The 21,887-nt window shown below is 61.0% G+C and overlaps 2 non-coding genes across 2 annotated transcripts; both read left to right on the top strand.

Moving 5' to 3' along the window:
* Positions 1 to 11,285: 11,285 nt before the first annotated feature.
* LOC131867458 (5S ribosomal RNA) lies at positions 11,286 to 11,404 on the top strand. Its single transcript, XR_009366011.1, has one exon. It is a non-coding gene; the product is annotated as a 5S ribosomal RNA (ribosomal RNA).
* A 7,806-nt stretch (positions 11,405 to 19,210) lies between these two features.
* On the top strand, positions 19,211 to 19,328 carry LOC131867437 (5S ribosomal RNA). The gene has a single exon (XR_009365990.1). It is a non-coding gene; the product is annotated as a 5S ribosomal RNA (ribosomal RNA).
* The last annotated feature ends 2,559 nt before the right edge of the window (positions 19,329 to 21,887 follow it).

Genomic DNA, 21,887 nt, shown 5'->3' with positions numbered 1-21,887 from the left:
AGGCTGCAGGGCCGCCTCGGAATGGTCCAAGCATCGGATGCGATTGGGACGACTACCAGTGCCAACCCCTTATCCCGCGATGCGTCCGATACACAGATAGTTCCAAGGCGGCCGAGGAGCCTCACCGCATATCAATCGGGGTGCGAGGCGAGGGATGGGGCGGGAAGGCCCCAACGGCTAGACGGAAGAGGCTTCAGGGCCACCTCGGAATGGTCCAAGCATCGGACGCGCTTGGGGCGACTGCCAGTGCCAACCCCTTATCCCGCGATGCGTCCGATACACAGATGGTTCCAAGGCGGCCGAGGAGCCTCACCGCATAGCAATCGGGGGTGCGAGGCGAGGGATGGGGCGGGAAGGCCCCAACGGCTAGACGGAAGAGGCTTCAGGGCCGCCTAGGAATGGTCCAAGCATCGGACACGCTTGGGGCGACTACCAGTGACAGCCCCCTATCCCGCGATGCGTCCGATACGAAGATGGTTCCAAGGCGGCCGAGGAGCCTCACCGCATAGCAATCGGGGTGCGAGGTGGGGGATGCGGCGAGATGGCCCCAACGGCTAGACGGAAGAGGCCACAGGGCCGCGTCGGAATAGTCCAAGCATCGGACGCGCTTGGGGCGACTACCAGTGACAACCCCTTATCCCGCGATGCGTCCGATACGAAGATAGTTCCAAGGCGGCCGAGGAGCCTCACCGCATAGCAATCGGGGTGCGAGGTGGGGGATGCGGCGAGATGGCCCCAACGGCTAGACGGAAGAGGCTGCAGGGCCGCCTCGGAATAGTCCAAGCATCGGACGCGCTTGGGGCCACTACCAGTGACAACCCCTTATCCCGCGATGCGTCCGATACGAAGATAGTTCCAAGGCGGCCGAAGAGCCTCACCGCATAGCAATCGGGGTGCGAGGTGGGGGATGCGGCGAGATGGCCCCAACGGCTAGACGGAAGAGGCCACAGGGCCGCCTCGGAATAGTCCAAGCATCGGACGCGCTTGGGGCGACTACCAGTGACAACCCCTTATCCCGCGATGCGTCCGATACGAAGATAGTTCCCAGGCGGCCGAGGAGCCTCACCGCATAGCAATCGGGGTGCGAGGCGAGGGATGCGGCGAGATGGCCCCAAAGGCTAGACGGAAGAGGCTGCAGGGCTGCCTCGGAATAGTCCAAGCATCGGACGCGCTTGGGGCGACTACCACTGCCAACCCCTTATCCCGCGATGCGTCCGATACACAGATAGTTCCGAGGCGGCCGAGGAGGTGGGGGATGCAGCGAGATGGCCCCAACGGCTAGACGGAAGAGGCTGCAGGGCCGCCTCGGAATAGTCCAAGCATCGGACGCGCTTGGGGCGACTACCAGTGACAACCCCTTATCCCGCGATGCGTCCGATACACAGATAGTTCCGAGGCGGCCAAGGAGCCTCACCGCATAGCAATCGTGGTGCGAGGTGGGGGATGCGGCGAGATGGCCCCAACGGCTAGACGGAAGAGGCTGCAGGGCCGCCTCGGAATGGTCCAAGCATCGGATGCGCTTGGGGCGACTACCACTGCCAACCCCTTATCCCGCGATGCGTCCGATACACAGATAGTTCCAAGGCGGCCGAGGAGCCTCACAGCATAGCAATCAGGGTGCGAGGCGAGGGATGCGGCGAGAAAGCCCCAACGGCTAGAGGGAAGAGGCTTCAGGTCCGCCTCGGAATGGTCCAAGCATCGGACGCGCTTGGGGCGACTACCAGTGACAACCCCTTATCCCGCGACGCGTCCGATACACAGATAGTTCCAAGGCGGCCGAGGAGCCTCACCGCATAGCAATCGGGGTGCGAGGCGAGGGATGCGGCGAGAAGGACCCAACGGCTACACGGAAGAGGCTTCGGGGCCGCCTCGGAATGGTCCAAGCATCGGACGCGCTTGGGGCGACTACCAGTGACAACCCCTTATCCCGCGACGCGTCCGATACACAGATAGTTCCAAGGCGGCCGAGGAGCCTCACCGCATAGCAATCGGGGTGCGAGGCGAGGGATGCGGCGAGAAGGACCCAACGGCTACACGGAAGAGGCTTCGGGGCCGCCTCGGAATGGTCCAAGCATCGGACGCGCTTGGGGCGACTACCAGTGACAACCCCTTATCCCGCGACGCGTCCGATACACAGATAGTTCCAAGGCGGCCGAGGAGCCTCACCGCATAGCAATCGGGGTGCGAGGCGAGGGATGCGGCGAGAAGGACCCAACGGCTAGACGGAAGAGGCTTCGGGTCCGCCTCGGAATGGTCCAAGCATCGGACGCGCTTGGGGCGACTACCAGTGACAACCCCTTATCCCGCGACGCGTCCGATACACAGATAGTTCCAAGGCGGCCGAGGAGCCTCACCGCATAGCAATCGGGGTGCGAGGCGAGGGATGCGGCGAGAAGGACCCAACGGCTAGACGGAAGAGGCTTCGGGTCCGCCTCGGAATGGTCCAAGCATCGGACGCGCTTGGGGCGACTACCAGTGACAACCCCTTATCCCGCGACGCGTCCGATACACAGATAGTTCCAAGGCGGCCGAGGAGCCTCACCGCATAGCAATCGGGGTGCGAGGCGAGGGATGCGGCGAGAAGGACCCAACGGCTAGACGGAAGAGGCTTCGGGTCCGCCTCGGAATGGTCCAAGCATCGGACGCGCTTGGGGCGACTACCAGTGACAACCCCTTATCCCGCGACGCGTCCGATACACAGATAGTTCCGAGGCGGCCGAGGAGCCTCACCGCATAGCAATCGGGGTGCGAGGCGAAGGATGCGGCGAGAAGGACCCAACGGCTAGACGGAAGAGGCTTCGGGTCCGCCTCGGAATGGTCCAAGCATCGGACGCGCTTGGGGCGACTACCAGTGACAACCCCTTATCCCGCGACGCGTCCGATACACAGATAGTTCCAAGGCGGCCGAGGAGCCTCACCGCATAGCAATCGGGGTGCGAGGCGAGGGATGCGGCGAGAAGGACCCAACGGCTAGACGGAAGAGGCTTCAGGGCCGCCTCGAAATGGTCCAAGCATCGAACGCGCTTGGGGCGACTACCAGTGACAACCCCTTATCCCGCGACGCGTCCGATACACAGATAGTTCCGAGGCGGCCGAGGAGCCTCACCGCATAGCAATCGGGGTGCGAGGCGAGGGATGCGGCGAGAAGGACCCAACGGCTAGACGGAAGAGGCTTCAGGGCCGCCTCGGAATGGTCCAAGCATCGGACGCGCTTGGGGCGACTACCAGTGACAACCCCTTATCCCGCGACGCGTCCGATACACAGATAGTTCCGAGGCGGCCGAGGAGCCTCACCGCATAGCAATCGGGGTGCGAGGCGAGGGATGCGGCGAGAAGGACCCAACGGCTACACGGAAGAGGCTTCGGGGCCGCCTCGGAATGGTCCAAGCATCGGACGCGCTTGGGGCGACTACCAGTGACAACCCCTTATCCCGCGACGCGTCCGATACACAGATAGTTCCAAGGCGGCCGAGGAGCCTCACCGCATAGCAATCGGGGTGCGAGGCGAGGGATGCGGCGAGAAGGACCCAACGGCTACACGGAAGAGGCTTCGGGGCCGCCTCGGAATGGTCCAAGCATCGGACGCGCTTGGGGCGACTACCAGTGACAACCCCTTATCCCGCGACGCGTCCGATACACAGATAGTTCCGAGGCGGCCGAGGAGCCTCACCGCATAGCAATCGGGGTGCGAGGCGAGGGATGCGGCGAGAAGGACCCAACGGCTAGACGGAAGAGGCTTCAGGGCCGCCTCGGAATGGTCCAAGCATCGGACGCGCTTGGGGCGACTACCAGTGACAACCCCTTATCCCGCGACGCGTCCGATACACAGATAGTTCCGAGGCGGCCGAGGAGCCTCACCGCATAGCAATCGGGGTGCGAGGCGAGGGATGCGGCGAGAAGGACCCAACGGCTAGACGGAAGAGGCTTCAGGGCCGCCTCGGAATGGTCCAAGCATCGGACGCGCTTGGGGCGACTACCGTTGCCAACCCCTTATCCCGCGATGCGTCTGATACACAGATAGTTCCGAGGCGGCCGAGGAGCCTCACCGCATAGCAATCGGGTTGCGAGGCAGATTATTGGGAAGGGAACCCCCTGGGATGCGGCTCAAGCAGTGCCCAAAGGGACTGGAATGCGGAATCACATCGAGAGACCCAAATGCTATACGAGGGCTCAAATCGAATTATCGATTTGGCCACGACATGGACGCATCGGAACGACTACCTTTGCCGAACCACTCGCAATTGCATCCATACCGAAACCAATAGACATTTCCGTTAGAGCCCTCGCATAGCATTCGGGAATCTCGCATGCCCCTCTAAATCGACCAATGCTGGCGCTCAATGAAAATCCGAGCGCTACCACCGTTCGAGCGCCAGCATTGGTCGAGTTAGAGGGGCACGGGGGAGAATGCTCCAGTCAACACCTCCCCTATATAAGTTATTTGTCCGATTCTCGCACAACCGTAGTCTGCCTCGTCGAATCAAACAACGGTCCCAGATTCCGACTTCCGTTCCGTAGAGACCCAAAAGCTAGATGGAGGCTCGCAAGAAAGAGAGTCGGCGCATAGCAATCAGGTTTCTCGAACGTTTAGGGACCGAGCTCACTTGCGGATAGGGCAAAATCCGCCAAGCAACCCAAAAGCTAGACGGGGGCTCGAATCGAATCGCCTAGGCGGCCACAACAACGACGTGTTGGATCGACTACCAGTGCCAAACCATTCAGCAAGACTAGTCTGTGTCGAGGCCGGATAGAGATTCTCAGAGAGCGCCCGCATAGCATTTAGGAGACCTGCCGCGTCCCTCACACTCGACAAATGGTGGTGCACGTTTATAAATCCGAGCGATCCCAACCCTTTCAAGCACCAACATCGGTCGAGATAGAGGGGCACGGAGGGGGCTGCGTGAGACAACACAGTCCCCTATATAAGTTATTTGTCCGATTCTCACACATCCGAAGAATGGTCATCAAATCGGACAACAGCCCAAACTTCCGACTTCCGTCCCAGAAAGCCCAAGAGCTATCTAAAACGTTCATGGCCGGAACTCGATCGCGGCTATACCAGTCCGCCAAGCAACCCAAAAGCTAGACTGGAGCTCTAGTCGAATCACCTCTGTGGCCATTGCAAGGACGTGTTGGAGCGACTACCATTGCCGAACCATTCCGCAGGTCGAGTCCATACCAAGGCCGCATAGAGATTCACGATGAGCTCCTGCATAGCAATCAGGAGACTTGCCGTGTCCATCACAATCGATAAATCCTGGTGCAAGATTTTTGCATCCGAGCGCTCCAACCAGTCGAGCACCAGCATCAATCGACATAAACGGGCACGGGGGGAGGATGCTCGAGAACACTACCTCCCCTATATAAGTTATTTGTCCGATTCTCAAGCAGCCGAAGTCTGGTCATCGAATCGGGTCAAAGACCACAACTTCCGACTTTACCCACAATGCAAGTCATCGAATCGAACATCGGCCCCCGAGTCGGACTCCATGCGTATGTCAGGTCATCGGACCCAAATTCCGCCTTCCTGCGCATGGCGGGCCATCAATATCAACTCGGTCATCGGACCCAAACTCCGCCTTTTTGCGTATGGCACGCCTTCAAATCGGTCATCGGACCCAAATTCCGCCTTCCTGTGCATGGCGGGCCATCAACATCAACTCGGTCATCGGACCCAAATTCCGCCTTTCTGCGCATGGCACGCCATCAACTCGGTCATCGGACCCAAATTCCGCCTTCCTGCGCATGGCAGGTCATCGGACACAAATTCAGACCTCGCCAATATGCCTACGTATCGAATCGGTCATCGGACCCAACTTCCGACTTCATCCATACTGTAGGGTCTTTGAGGTTGGCGCGGTGCGCTCAACCCAGGGAGTCGACCCATCGAAGCATACACCTCCCCTATATAAGCTATTTGTCCGATTCCCACACCTGTGTAGTTTGCACCTCTGACCAGGACATCGACCCCAACTTCCGAACTCGACTGCAACGACGGCACCAGCGCCTTGGTGCGCACCTTGCGACGCACAGTCCCAACATTCGCCTTCCTGCACATGGCAGGTCATCGGACCCAAATTCCGACCTCGCGAGTATGCCTACATATCGAATCGGTCATCGGACCCAACTTCCGACTTCATCCATACCGTAGGGTCTTTGAGGTTGGCGCGGTGCGCTCAACCCGGGGAGTCGACCCAACGAAGCATACACCTCCCCTATATAAGCTATTTGTCCGATTCCCACACCTGTGTAGTTTGCACCTCCGATCAAGACATCGACCCCAACTTCCGAACTCGCCTCCAACGACCGAACCAGCGCCTTGGTGCGCACCTTGCAACGCACAGTGCCAACATTCGCCTTCCTGCACGTGGCAGGTCATCGGACCCAAATTCCGACCTCGCGAGTATGCCTACATATCGAATCGGTCATCGGACCCAACTTCCGACTTCATCCATACCGTAGGGTCTTTGAGGTTGGCGCGGTGCGCTCAACCCGGGGAGTCGACCCAACGAAGCATACACCTCCCCTATATAAGCTATTTGTCCGATTCCCACACCTGTGTAGCTTGCACCTCCGATCAGGACATCGACCCCAACTTCCGAACTCGACTAAAAAGACCGCACCAGCGCCTTGGTGTGCACCTTGCAACGCACAGTGTCAACATTCGCCTTCCTGCACATGGCAGGTCATCGGACCCAAATTCCGACCTCATGAGCATACCTACTAATCGAATCGGTCATCGGACCCAACTTCCGACTTCATCCATACCGTAGGGTCTTTGAGGTTGGCGCGGTGCGCTCAACCTGGGGAGTCGACCCATCGAAGCATACACCTCCCCTATATAAGCTATTTGTCCGATTCCGACACCTGTGTAGTTTGCACCTCCGCTCAGGACATCGACCCCAACTTCCGAACTCGCCTGCAACGACCGAACCAGCGCCTTGGTGCGCACCAAAAGTGCGCACTTTTGGAGGGCACTTTTGTGCGCTCCAAAGGTGCGCACTTTTGGAGGGCACTTTTCTGCGCTCCAAAGGTGCGCACTTTTGGAGGGCACTTTTTGGAGGGCACTTTTCTGCGCTCCAAAGGTGCGCACTTTTGGAGGGCACTTTTTGGAGGGCACTTTTCTGCGCTCCAAAGGTGCGCACTTTTGGAGGGCACTTTTTGGAGGGCACTTTTCTGCGCTCCAAAGGTGCGCACTTTTGGAGGGCACTTTTTGGAGGGCACTTTTCTGCGCTCCAAAGGTGCGCACTTTTGGAGGGCACTTTTTGGAGGGCACTTTTCTGCGCTCCAAAGGTGCGCACTTTTGGAGGGCACTTTTTGGAGGGCACTTTTCTGCGCTCCAAAGGTGCGCACTTTTGGAGGGCACTTTTTGGAGGGCACTTTTCTGCGCTCCAAAGGTGCGCACTTTTGGAGGGCACTTTTTGGAGGGCACTTTTCTGCGCTCCAAAGGTGCGCACTTTTGGAGGGCACTTTTTGGAGGGCACTTTTCTGCGCTCCAAAGGTGCGCACTTTTGGAGGGCACTTTTGTGCACTCCAAAGGTGCGCACTTTTGGAGGGCACTTTTCCTGTGCTCCAAAGGTGCACACCTAGGTGAGCACCTTCGACCACACCTTGTAGCACACCAAACTCTGACTTTCGACTTCATCCGCAATGCAGGGTCTTTGAGGTTGGCGCAATGCGCACAACCAGGGGAGTCGACCCATCAAACCCAACACCTCCCCTATATAAGCTATTTGTCTGATTCTCATACATGCGTAGCCTGCAGGAGCAATTAGGACATCGACCCCAACTTTCGGCTTCTAAACGAAAACAAGGTCTTTGAGGTTGGTGTAATGCGAACAACTAGGGGAGTCAACCCATCAAACCCAACACCTCCCCTATATAAGCTATTTGTCTGATTCTCATACATGTGTAGTCTACAGGAGCAATTAGGACATCGACCCCAACTTTTGACTTCTTAACGAAAACAAGGTCTTTGAGGTTGACGTAATGCGCACAACCAGGGGAGTCGACCCATCAAACCCAACACCTCCCCTATATAAGCTATTTGTCCGATTCTCATACATGTGTAGCCTGCAGGAGCCATTAGGACATTGACCCCAACTTTTGACTTCTTAACGAAAACAAGGTCTTTGAGGTTGGCGTAATGCGCACAACCAAGGGAGTTGACCCATCAAACCCAACACCTCCCCTATATAAGCTATTTGTCTGATTCTCATACATGTGTAGCCTGCAACAACGATTAGGACATCCACCCCAACTTCTGAATTCGTCTGCGTTGACCGCACCAAAGGTGCACGCCTTGGTGCTCACCAAAATCCGACTTCCGACTTCTTCTGCTATGCGGGGTCTTTGAGGTTGGCGCAGTGCGCACAACCAGGGGAGTCAACCCACCGAATGCAACACCTCCCCTATATAAGCTATTTGTCTGATTCTCATACATGCGTAGACTGCAGCAATGATTAGGACATCCACCCCAACTTTTGACTTCTTAAACAAGACAGGGTCTTTGAAGTTGGTGCAGTGCACACAACCAGGGGAGTCGACCCATCAAACGCAACACCTCCCCTATATAAAGCTATTTGTCCGATTCTCATACGTGTAGTCTGCAGCAGCGATTAGGACATCGACCCCAACTTCCGAATTCGTTTGCATTGACCGCACCAAAGGTGCACGCCTTGGTGTGCACCCTGGAGTGCACTTTGGTGCTCACCTCGGTGCACACTTTGGTGTGCACCTCGGTGTGCACCAAAGGTGCGCACCTTGGAGCGCACCAAAGGTGTACACTTTGGAGCGCACCACATAGGGTCTTTGAGAGGTTGGCGCAGTGCGCACACCAAGGTGGGTGTTGAGGTGCGTGCCGAGGTGGGTGGGTGCTAGGGTGCGCTCCATGGTGGGTGCCAGGGTGGGTGCGTGCTAGGGTGGATTCCAAAGAGGGTCATAGGGTGGGTGCCAAGGTGGGTTGGTGATATAGTGGGTTCAAAGGTGGGTACTAGGGTGGGTTCCAAGGTGGGTCACAAGTTGGGTGCCAGGATGCGTGGGTGTTAGGTTGGGTGCCAAGGTGGGCTCCTGCGTGGGTGGGTGCTAGGGTGGGTTTCAAGGTGGACGCGAGGGCGGGTGCCAAGGTGGGTAACAAGTTGGGTGTTAGGATGGGTGAGTGCTAGAGTGGGTGCCAAGGTGGGTGGGTGCTAAGGTGGATGCCAAGGTGGTTCACAGGGTGGGTGGGTTCTAGGGTGAGTTCCAAGGTGGGTCACAGGTTCAGTGCTAGGGTGGGTGTCAAGGCGGGTGTCGAGGTGCCTGGGTGCTAGGGTGTGGATGCCAATGTGGGTCATAGGGTGGGTACTAGGGTGGGCTGCAATGTGGGTGCCAAGGTGGGTAACATGCTCGGTGGGTTCTAAATTGGGTGCCAGGGTGGGTGTGCACCCACCTTGCCCGAGGTGGGTGCCAAGGTGCCAGTGTGGGTGGGTGCTAAGGTGGATGCCAAGGTGGGTGAGAAGGTGGGTGATAGGTTGAGTGGTAGGATGGGTGGGTGCCAAGATGGGTCACAGGGTGGGTGCAAGGGTGGGTAGGTGCTAGGGTTGGTGTCAGGGTGGGTGGGTGCTAGGTTGGGTTCCAAGGTGGGTGCGAGGGTGAGTGTCAAGGTGGGTCACAGGTTAGGTGCTAGGATGGGTGAGTGCTAGGGTGCAAAGGTGCCAGGGTGGGTGCTAGGATGGGTCGATGCTAGGGTGAGTGGCAAGGTGGGTCCACAAGTGTCAAGGTGGGTGCCGAGGTGGGTGCCAAGTCGGCGACTGCTATGGTGGATGCCAAGGTGGGTCACGGGGTGGGTGCCAAGTTGCTAGGTTGGGTTCCAAGGTGGGTGCCAACGTGGGTGCTAGGGTGCGTGGGTTAAAGGGTGTGTCACAACGTGGGTGCCAGGATGGGTGCGCACCCACACTGGCCAAGACGGGTGCGGGTGCAAGGTTGGGTTCCAAGCCCGGTCACAGGCTGGGTGCTAGGATGGGTGGGTGCCAAGGTGGGCACCAGGGTGGGTGCACCCACCCTGGCCAAGGTGGGTCACGGGGTGGGTCCTAGGGTGGGTAACGGGGTGGGTACTAAGGTGCGTGCCAAGGTGGGTCATAGGGTGGGTGCCAAGGTGGGCACCAGGGTGGGTGTGCACCAACCCTAGCCAGGGTAGGTCACGGGGTGGTTGTCGGGGTGGGCGTCAAGGAGCCAAGGTGGGTGGCAAGTAGCCAAGTTGCGTGCCAAGGTGGGTGTCGGGGTGGGTGCCAAGGATCCAAGGTGGGTGCCAAGGAACCAAGGTGGGTGTCTGGGTGGGTGCCGAGGTGGGAGCCAGGGTGGGTCCCAAGGTGAGTGCAAAGGTGGGTGCCAGGGTCAAGGTGAGTGCCAATGTGGGTTCCAAGGTGCCAGGGTCAGGGTGAGTGCCAATGTGGGTTCAAAGGTGCTAAGTTGGGTGCGAGGTTGGGTGCGAGGGTGGGTGGGTGCCAAGGTGTGCTAGGTGGAAGCCCGGGTGGGTCGGCATCCCATGGGTGTCGAGTTGGGTGCCTGATGGGTGCTTCTTGTCAAGTTTTAGTCGTCGGGACTCATTTCGAGCCTTAGAGGTCGTTTCTTGTCCGGTTGCCCTGTCTTCGACCTGGGAACCCAATTTTGGTCCTCGGGTCCCATTTTTTTTTGTCTCGCATCCCACTTTTGGCCTGTGGCCTTTTCGGGGTCGATTCTCGTTTTGGGCATCAGAGCATGTTTCTTCTCCTAAAACCCAATATTTGTTTATTAAGTCTCGGAACACATTTTTGTTCTCGTGGACCCATCATGGGTCTTGGAACGCATTTGTGGTCCTTGGGTCCCATTTTGCATCCCGAAACTTGTGTTTTGGTGCTTGATCCCTATTTTGGGTGCCCACCTTGCACCAAGTGCGCACCCGGGGCAAACCGAGCGCCTTGGTGCACCGGGGCAAGATCGAGCGTGCACCCGAGGCGCCCCGAACATGCACCAAGGTGCACTCGGCCCACATGTGAGCGCAGGTCGTTGCGCCCGAGGTGGTGTGTGGGCACCGCGTTGCAGACGGGACACTGCACGCACACGACGCCCCCTCCAGGTGCACGCACGTAGGCCGGGCCGGGTGCACACCCGACGCCCTAGCAAGGTGCGCGCACCCGGGCAGGGCTCACACTTGGCGAACGGGGCGCACTTCGCGAGGGAGGGTGTGCACCTCGACGGGGGTGGGTGGCCGGGGTGGATTCGCACGTGGGTCGCGGTTTGCTAAGTACACACTGCGACAAGCTCATAACGGGTGCGATCATACCAGCGTTAGTGCACCGGATCCCATCAGAACTCCGCAGTTAAGCGCGCTTGGGCCGGAGTAGTACTGGGATGGGTGACCTCCCGGGAAGTCCCGGTGTTGCACCCTTTTTTAGTTTTTCGCCGGGCGTCGCAATGCTATTTGAATAAACCTTTTGCCCGTTTGCGTTCTCGTCGGGGCCGGGCCGGGCCGGGGTGCGCTGCCCGCACTACCGCGCGCGCGGGGGGCGACACCGAGCGCGCACCCGAGGCGCCCCGAGCACACAGGCCACGGTGCAACCCGGGCGTTGTGCGCGCACCCCGGTGCGCCCGAGGTGCTGCGCGCGCACCCAGGTGAAATCGGTGTGCACCTCGGCCAGTGCGCGCTCGGTCGAGTCGCGCACGTTGGCCAAGGTGCACGGTGATGTTTCTTACTCTAAGGTTCCGCACCAGACGCCCGGGACAGGTGAGCGAAGCTGGGCGGGGCCGGGTGCGCGGCCGGGGCAGGTGCACGCAGCTGGAGAGAGCTTTGGAGCACACTTCGGAGCGCACCAATGATGCGCTCCATTCAAAAGTTTCCTGAAAAGGCAAAAAAAGTTGAGATTATAGAATTTCCCACTTGAGAGATTGTAAAAAAAAAAAATTTAAAATGAAGGAAACGCGGGTGCCAAGGTGTGCGCAGCCCAGCCAAGGTGTGCGCACCAAGGCGCCCACCCTGGCGAAGGTGCACGCAAGGTGCGCACCCGAGGCAAACCGGACAATTAACCCAACTTTCGACTTCGCGCGCACCTTGGAGCGCACTTCGGAGCGCTCCTTGGTGCGCACCAATCTTGGGCACCTCGGAGTGCACCATGGCGCCCACCAAGGTGCGCACCCGGGGCAAACCGAGCTCCGACTTCGTGCGCACCTTGGAGCGCACGAAAGGTGCGCACCATGGCGCCCACCAAGGTGCGCAGCCCAGCCAAGGCGTGCGCATCAAGGTGCGCACCCTGGCGAAGGTGCGCACCCGGGGCAAACCGAGCTCCGACTTCGTGCGCACCTTGGAGCGCACAAAAGGTGCGCAACCCAGCCAAGGTGTGCGCACCCCGGTCAAACCGAGCTCCGAATCGTGCGCACCAGAGGTGCACGCCATCGTGCGCACCTTGGAGCACACTTCGGAGCCCTCCTTGGTGCGCGCCGATGTTGCGCACCTCGGAGCGCACCCGGGGAAAACAATGCAATTAACCCGACTTTCGACTTCGTGGGCACCTCGGAGCGCTCTCGGGTTCGCACCTCGGAGCACACCGAGGTGCGCACCTTTGATGCGCTGCCTTCACCAATTTCCAGAAAAGGCAAGAAAACATTGAGAAGGTGTGCGCACCGAGGTGCCCACCCTGGCGAAGGTGCACGCGAGGTGCGCACCCGGGGCAAACCGGGCTCCGACTTCGTGCACGCCGCACCTTGGAGCACACTTCGGAGCGCTCCTTGGTGCGCACCAGGGCGCGCAACCCAGCCGAGGTGCCCACCCCGGCGAAGGTGCACGCGAGGTGCGCACCCGGGGCAAACCGGGCTCCGACTTCGTGCACGCCATGGTGCCCACCGCGGCGAAGGTGCACGCGAGGTGCGCACCCGGGGCAAACCGGGCTCCGACTTCGTGCACGCCGCACCTTGGAGCACACTTCGGAGCGCTCCTTGGTGCGCACCATGGTGCCCACCAGGGCGCGCAACCCCGCCGAAGGTGCACGCGAGGTGCGCACCCGGGGCAAACCGGGCTCCGACTTCGTGCACGCCGCACCTTGGAGCACACTTCGGAGCGCTCCTTGGTGCGCACCATGGTGCCCACCAGGGCGCGCAACCCCGCCGAAGGTGCACGCGAGGTGCGCACCCGGGGCAAACCGGGCTCCGACTTCGTGCACGCCATGGTGCGCACCGCGGCGAAGGTGCGCACCCGGGGCAAACCGGGCTCCGACTTCGTGCACGCCGCACCTTGGAGCACACTTCGGAGCGCTCCTTGGTGCGCACCAGGGCGCGCAACCCAGCCGAGGTGCCCACCCCGGCGAAGGTGCACGCGAGGTGCGTACCCGGGGCAAACCGGGCTCCGACTTCGTGCACGCCGCACCTTGGAGCACACTTCGGAGCGCTCCTTGGTGCGCACCATGGTGCCCACCAGGCCGCGCAACCCAGCCAAGGTGTGCGCACCAAGGTGCACGCGAGGTGCGCACCCGGGGCAAACCGGGGTCCGACTTCGTGCACGCCGCACCTTGGAGCACACATCGGGGCGCTCCCGGGTTCGCACCGGCGTTGCGCACCGTGGTGGGCACCTCGGAGCACACCAAGGTGGGCAGCGAGGTGCGCACCTTTGATGCGATGCCTTCACTAATTTCCATAAAAGGCAAAAAAAAAACGAGATTTTAAAATTTCCGTTTTGAAAGATAGTGAGAAAAAGGGAATGCTGGTGCCATCTTGAGCCCGCCCTGGTGCGCAGCCCAGCCAAGGTGTGCGCACCAAGGTGCCCACCCTGGCGAAGGTGCGCGCCCGGGCAATTAACCCAACTTCCAACTTCGCGCGCGCCAGGGTGGGAGCGCACCCAACAACCGGGCCTGGGAAGAGCCAATGCGAGAAACCCCACCAAACGCTCTGACAAAAAAAGAGGGGGCGCTCCAGTAACCCCGCTTCGGAGCGCACCCTGGGCAAACCCAGCCAAGGTGCCCACCCCGGCCAAGGTGCAGGCGAGGTGCGCACCCGGGGCAAACCGGGCTCCGACAACGTGCACGCCGCACCTTGGAGCACACTTCGTAGCGCTCCCGGGTGCGCACCTCAGAGCACACCAAGGTGGGCAGCGAGGTGCGCACCTTTGATGCGCTGCCTTCACTAATTTCCAGAAAAGGCAAAAAAAAAAGGAGATTTTAAAATTTCCGTTTTGAAAGATAGTGAAAAAAACGGAACGCGCGTGCCATCTTGAGCCCGCCCTGGTGCGCAGCCCAGGTAAGGTGCCCACCCTGGCAAAGGTGCGCACCCGGGCAATTAACCCTACTTCCGACTTCGTGCGCGCCAGGGTGGCAACCGGGCCTCGGAAGAGCCAATGCGAGAAACCCCACCAAACGCTCCGACAAAAAAAGAGGCGGCGCTCCAATAACCCCGCTTCGGAGCGCAGCCGGGGCAAACCCAGCCAAGGTGCCCACCCCGACGAAGGTGCACGCGAGGTGCGCACCCGGGGCAAACCGGGCTCCGACAACGTGCACGCAGCACCTTGGAGCACACTTCGAAGCACTCCCGGGTGCCCACCGGCGTTGCGCACCGTGGTGGGCAGCGAGGTGCGCACCTTTGATGCGCTGCCTTCACTAATTTCCAGAAAAAGGCAAAAAAAAATGAGATTTTAAAATTTCCGTTTTGAAAGATAGTGAAAAAAAAGGAACGCGGGTGCCATCTTGAGCCCGCCCTGGTGCGCAGCCCAGGCAAGGCATGCGCACCAAGGTGCCCACCCGAGGTGCACACCCGGGGCAAACCGGGCTCCGACTTCGTGCAGGCCGCACCTTGGAGCACACTTCGGAGCGCTCCTTGGTGCGCACCATGGTGCCCACCAGGGCGCGCAACCCAGCCAAGGTCTGCACACCAAGGTGCCCACCCCGGCGAAGGTGCACGCGAGGTGCGCACCCGGGGCAAACCGGGCTCCGACTTCGTGCACGCCATGGTGCCCACCGCGGCGAAGGTGCACGCGAGGTGCGCACCCGGGGCAAACCGGGCTCCGACTTCGTGCACGCCGCACCTTGGAGCACACTTCGGAGCGCTCCTTGGTGCGCACCATGGTGCCCACCAGGGCGCGCAACCCAGCCAAGGTGTGCGCACCAAGGTGCACGCGAGGTGCGCACCCGGGGCAAACCGGGGTCCGACTTCGTGCACGCCGCACCTTGGAGCACACATCGGAGCGCTCCCAGGTTCGCACCAGCGTTGCGCACCTTTGATGCGCTGCCTTCACTAATTTCCAGAAAAGGCAAAAAAAAAACGATATTTTAAAATTTCCGTTCTGAAAGATAGTGAAAAAAACGGAACGCGGGTGCCATCTTGAGCCCTTCCTGGTGCGCAGCCCAGGCAAGTTGTGCGCACCAAGGTGCCCACCCTGGCGGAGGTGCGCGCCCGGGGCAAACCGGGCTCCGACTTCGTGCACTGCATGGTGCCCACCAAGGCGCGCAACCCAGCCAAGGTGCCCACCGCAGCGAAGGTGCACGCGAGGTGCACACCCGGGGCAAACCGGGCTCCGACTTCGTGCACGCCGCACCTTGGAGCACACTTCAGAGCGCTCCTTGGTGCGCACCAGGGCGCGCAACCCAGCCGAGGTGCCCACCCCGGCGAAGGTGCACGCGAGGTGCGCACCCGGGGCAAACCGGGCTCCGACTTCGTGCACGCCATGGTGCCCACCGCGGCGAAGGTGCGCACCCGGGGCAAACCGGGCTCCGACTTCGTGCACGCCGCACCTTGGAGCACACTTCGGAGCGCTCCTTGGTGCGCACCATGGTGCCCACCAGGCCGCGCAACCCAGCCAAGGTGTGCGCACCAAGGTGCACGCGAGGTGCGCACCCGGGGCAAACCGGGGTCCGACTTCGTGCACGCCGCACCTTGGAGCACACATCGGGGCGCTCCCGGGTTCGCACCGGCGTTGCGCACCGTGGTGGGCACCTCGGAGCACACCAAGGTGGGCAGCGAGGTGCGCACCTTTGATGCGATGCCTTCACTAATTTCCATAAAAGGCAAAAAAAAAACGAGATTTTAAAATTTCCGTTTTGAAAGATAGTGAGAAAAAGGGAATGCTGGTGCCATCTTGAGCCCGCCCTGGTGCGCAGCCCAGCCAAGGTTTGCGCACCAAGGTGCCCACCCTGGCGAAGGTGCGCGCCCGGGCAATTAACCCAACTTCCAACTTCGCGCGCGCCAGGGTGGGAGCGCACCCAACAACCGGGCCTGGGAAGAGCCAATGCGAGAAACCCCACCAAACTCTCTGACAAAAAAAGAGGGGGCGCTCCAGTAACCCCGCTTCGGAGCGCACCCTGGGCAAACCCAGCCAAGGTGCCCACCCCGGCCAAGGTGCAGGCGAGGTGCGCACCCGGGGCAAACCGGGCTCCGACAACGTGCACGCCGCACCTTGGAGCACACTTCGTAGCGCTCCCGGGTGCGCACCTCAGAGCACACCAAGGTGGGCAGCGAGGTGCGCACCTTTGATGCGCTGCCTTCACTAATTTCCAGAAAAGGCAAAAAAAAAAGGAGATTTTAAAATTTCCGTTTTGAAAGATAGTGAAAAAAACGGAACGCGCGTGCCATCTTGAGCCCGCCCTGGTGCGCAGCCCAGGTAAGGTGCCACCCTGGCAAAGGTGCGCACCCGGGCAATTAACCCTACTTCCGACTTCGTGCGCGCCAGGGTGGCAACCGGGCCTCGGAAGAGCCAATGCGAGAAACCCCACCAAACGCTCCGACAAAAAAAGAGGCGGCGCTCCAATAACCCCGCTTCGGAGCGCAGCCGGGGCAAACCAAGCCAAGGTGCCCACCCCGACGAAGGTGCACGCGAGGTGCGCACCCGGGGCAAACCGGGCTCCGACAACGTGCACGCAACACCTTGGAGCACACTTCGAAGCACTCCCGGGTGCCCACCGGCGTTGCGCACCGTGGTGGGCAGCGAGGTGCGCACCTTTGATGCGCTGCCTTCACTAATTTCCAGAAAAAGGCAAAAAAAAATGAGATTTTAAAATTTCCGTTTTGAAAGATAGTGAAAAAAAAGGAACGCGGGTGCCATCTTGAGCCCGCCCTGGTGCGCAGCCCAGGCAAGGCATGCGCACCAAGGTGCCCACCCGAGGTGCACACCCGGGGCAAACCGGGCTCCGACTTCGTGCAGGCCGCACCTTGGAGCACACTTCGGAGCGCTCCTTGGTGCGCACCATGGTGCCCACCAGGGCGCACCCGGGGCAAACCGGGCTCCGACTTTGTGCACGCCGCACCTTGGAGCACACATCGGAGCGCTCCCAGGTTCGCACCAGCGTTGCGCACCTTTGATGCGCTGCCTTCACTAATTTCCAGAAAAGGCAAAAAAAAACGATATTTTAAAATTTCCGTTCTGAAAGATAGTGAAAAAAACGGAACGCGGGTGCCATCTTGAGCCCTTCCTGGTGCGCAGCCCAGGCAAGTTGTGCGCACCAAGGTGCCCACCCTGGCGGAGGTGCGCGCCCGGGGCAAACCGGGCTCCGACTTCGTGCACTGCATGGTGCCCACCAAGGCGCGCAACCCAGCCAAGGTGCCCACCGCAGCGAAGGTGCACGCGAGGTGCGCACCCGAGGTGCACACCCGGGGCAAACCGGGCTCCGACTTCGTGCACGCCGCACCTTGGAGCACACTTCAGAGCGCTCCTTGGTACGCACCAGGGCGCGCAACCCAGCCAAGGTGCTCACCCCGGCGAAGGTGCACGCGAGGTGCGCACCCGGGGCAAACCGGGCTCGGACTTCGTGCACGCCGCACCTTGGAGCACACATCGGAGCGCTCCCGGGTTCGCACCAGCATTGCGCACCTTTGATGCGCTGCCTTCACTAATTTCCAGAAAAGGCAAAAAAAAGAAAAAAATGAGATTTTAAAATTTCCGTTTTGAAAGATAGTGAAAAAAACGGAACGCGGGTGCCATCTTGAGCCCGCCCTGGTGTGCAGCCCAGGCAAGTTGTGCGCACCAAGGCACCCACCCTGGCCAAGGTGGGTCACGGGGTGGGTCCTAGGGTGGGTAACGGGGTGGGTACTAAGGTGCGTGCCAAGGTGGGTCATAGGGTGGGTGCCAAGGTGGGCACCAGGGTGGGTGTGCACCAACCCTAGCCAGGGTAGGTCACGGGGTGGTTGTCGGGGTGGGCGTCAAGGAGCCAAGATGGGTGGCAAGTAGCCAAGTTGCGTGCCAAGGTGGGTGTCGGGGTGGGTGCCAAGGATCCAAGGTGGGTGCCAAGGAACCAAGGTGGGTGTCTGGGTGGGTGCCGAGGTGGGAGCCAGGGTGGGTCCCAAGGTGAGTGCAAAGGTGGGTGCCAGGGTCAAGGTGAGTGCCAATGTGGGTTCCAAGGTGCCAGGGTCAGGGTGAGTGCCAATGTGGGTTCAAAGGTGCTAAGTTGGGTGCGAGGTTGGGTGCGAGGGTGGGTGGGTGCCAAGGTGTGCTAGGTGGAAGCCCGGGTGGGTCGGCATCCCATGGGTGTCGAGTTGGGTGCCTGATGGGTGCTTCTTGTCAAGTTTTAGTCGCCGGGACTCATTTCGAGCCTTAGAGGTCGTTTCTTGTCCGGTTGCCCTGTCTTCGACCTGGGAACCCAATTTTGGTCCTCGGGTCCCATTTTTTTTTGTCTCGCATCCCACTTTTGGCCTGTGGCCTTTTCGGGGTCGATTCTCGTTTTGGGCATCAGAGCATGTTTCTTCTCCTAAAACCCAATATTTGTTTATTAAGTCTCGGAACACATTTTTGTTCTCGTGGACCCATCATGGGTCTTGGAACGCATTTGTGGTCCTTGGGTCCCATTTTGCATCCCGAAACTTGTGTTTTGGTGCTTGATCCCTATTTTGGGTGCCCACCTTGCACCAAGTGCGCACCCGGGGCAAACCGAGCGCCTTGGTGCACCGGGGCAAGATCGAGCGTGCACCCGAGGCGCCCCGAACATGCACCAAGGTGCACTCGGCCCACATGTGAGCGCAGGTCGTTGCGCCCGAGGTGGTGTGTGGGCACCGCGTTGCAGACGGGACACTGCACGCACACGACGCCCCCTCCAGGTGCACGCACGTAGGCCGGGCCGGGTGCACACCCGACGCCCTAGCAAGGTGCGCGCACCCGGGCAGGGCTCACACTTGGCGAACGGGGCGCACTTCGCGAGGGAGGGTGTGCACCTCGACGGGGGTGGGTGGCCGGGGTGGATTCGCACGTGGGTCGCGGTTTGCTAAGTACACACTGCGACAAGCTCATAACGGGTGCGATCATACCAGCGTTAGGCACCGGATCCCATCAGAACTCCGCAGTTAAGCGCGCTTGGGCCGGAGTAGTACTGGGATGGGTGACCTCCCGGGAAGTCCCGGTGTTGCACCCTTTTTTAGTTTTTCGCCGGGCGTCGCAATGCTATTTGAATAAACCTTTTGCCCGTTTGCGTTCTCGTCGGGGCCGGGCCGGGCCGGGGTGCGCTGCCCGCACTACCGCGCGCGCGGGGGCGACACCGAGCGCGCACCCGAGGCGCCCCGAGCACACAGGCCACGGTGCAACCCGGGCGTTGTGCGCGCACCCCGGTGCGCCCGAGGTGCTGCGCGCGCACCCAGGTGAAATCGGTGTGCACCTCGGCCAGTGCGCGCTCGGTCGAGTCGCGCACGTTGGCCAAGGTGCACGGTGATGTTTCTTACTCTAAGGTTCCGCACCAGACGCCCGGGACAGGTGAGCGAAGCTGGGCGGGGCCGGGTGCGCGGCCGGGGCAGGTGCACGCAGCTGGAGAGAGCTTTGGAGCACACTTCGGAGCGCACCAATGATGCGCTCCATTCAAAAGTTTCCTGAAAAGGCAAAAAAAGTTGAGATTATAGAATTTCCCACTTGAGAGATTGTAAAAAAAAAAAATTTAAAATGAAGGAAACGCGGGTGCCAAGGTGTGCGCAGCCCAGCCAAGGTGTGCGCACCAAGGCGCCCACCCTGGCGAAGGTGCACGCAAGGTGCGCACCCGAGGCAAACCGGACAATTAACCCAACTTTCGACTTCGCGCGCACCTTGGAGCGCACTTCGGAGCGCTCCTTGATGCGCACCAATCTTGGGCACCTCGGAGTGCACCATGGCGCCCACCAAGGTGCGCACCCGAGGCAAACCGAGCTCCGACTTCGTGCGCACCTTGGAGCGCACGAAAGGTGCGCACCATGGCGCCCACCAAGGTGCGCAGCCCAGCCAAGGCGTGCGCATCAAGGTGCGCACCCTGGCGAAGGTGCGCACCCGGGGCAAACCGAGCTCCGACTTCGTGCGCACCTTGGAGCGCACAAAAGGTGCGCAACCCAGCCAAGGTGTGCGCACCCCGGTCAAACCGAGCTCCGAATCGTGCGCACCAGAGGTGCACGCCATCGTGCGCACCTTGGAGCACACTTCGGAGCCCTCCTTGGTGCGCGCCGATGTTGCGCACCTCGGAGCGCACCCGGGGAAAACAATGCAATTAACCCGACTTTCGACTTCGTGGGCACCTCGGAGCGCTCTCGGGTTCGCACCTCGGAGCACACCGAGGTGCCCACCCTGGCGAAGGTGCACGCGAGGTGCGCACCCGGGGCAAACCGGGCTCCGACTTCGTGCACGCCGCACCTTGGAGCACACTTCGGAGCGCTCCTTGGTGCGCACCAGGGCGCGCAACCCAGCCGAGGTGCCCACCCCGGCGAAGGTGCACGCGAGGTGCGCACCCGGGGCAAACCGGGCTCCGACTTCGTGCACGCCATGGTGCCCACCGCGGCGAAGGTGCACGCGAGGTGCGCACCCGGGGCAAACCGGGCTCCGACTTCGTGCACGCCGCACCTTGGAGCACACTTCGGAGCGCTCCTTGGTGCGCACCATGGTGCCCACCAGGGCGCGCAACCCCGCCGAAGGTGCACGCGAGGTGCGCACCCGGGGCAAACCGGGCTCCGACTTCGTGCACGCCGCACCTTGGAGCACACTTCGGAGCGCTCCTTGGTGCGCACCATGGTGCCCACCAGGGCGGGCAACCCCGCCGAAGGTGCACGCGAGGTGCGCACCCGGGGCAAACCGGGCTCCGACTTCGTGCACGCCATGGTGCGCACCGCGGCGAAGGTGCGCACCCGGGGCAAACCGGGCTCCGACTTCGTGCACGCCGCACCTTGGAGCACACTTCGGAGCGCTCCTTGGTGCGCACCAGGGCGCGCAACCCAGCCGAGGTGCCCACCCCGGCGAAGGTGCACGCGAGGTGCGTACCCGGGGCAAACCGGGCTCCGACTTCGTGCACGCCGCACCTTGGAGCACACTTCGGAGCGCTCCTTGGTGCGCACCATGGTGCCCACCAGGCCGCGCAACCCAGCCAAGGTGTGCGCACCAAGGTGCACGCGAGGTGCGCACCCGGGGCAAACCGGGGTCCGACTTCGTGCACGCCGCACCTTGGAGCACACATCGGGGCGCTCCCGGGTTCGCACCGGCGTTGCGCACCGTGGTGGGCACCTCGGAGCACACCAAGGTGGGCAGCGAGGTGCGCACCTTTGATGCGATGCCTTCACTAATTTCCATAAAAGGCAAAAAAAAAACGAGATTTTAAAATTTCCGTTTTGAAAGATAGTGAGAAAAAGGGAATGCTGGTGCCATCTTGAGCCCGCCCTGGTGCGCAGCCCAGCCAAGGTGTGCGCACCAAGGTGCCCACCCTGGCGAAGGTGCGCGCCCGGGCAATTAACCCAACTTCCAACTTCGCGCGCGCCAGGGTGGGAGCGCACCCAACAACCGGGCCTGGGAAGAGCCAATGCGAGAAACCCCACCAAACGCTCTGACAAAAAAAGAGGGGGCGCTCCAGTAACCCCGCTTCGGAGCGCACCCTGGGCAAACCCAGCCAAGGTGCCCACCCCGGCCAAGGTGCAGGCGAGGTGCGCACCCGGGGCAAACCGGGCTCCGACAACGTGCACGCCGCACCTTGGAG

Source organism: Cryptomeria japonica, unplaced genomic scaffold (assembly GCF_030272615.1).
Source record: "Cryptomeria japonica unplaced genomic scaffold, Sugi_1.0 HiC_scaffold_172, whole genome shotgun sequence".
Classification (NCBI taxonomy): Eukaryota; Viridiplantae; Streptophyta; class Pinopsida; order Cupressales; family Cupressaceae; genus Cryptomeria; species Cryptomeria japonica.
Note: the sequence above shows the minus strand (reverse complement) of the source record. Positions and strands in the feature narration are given on the sequence as shown.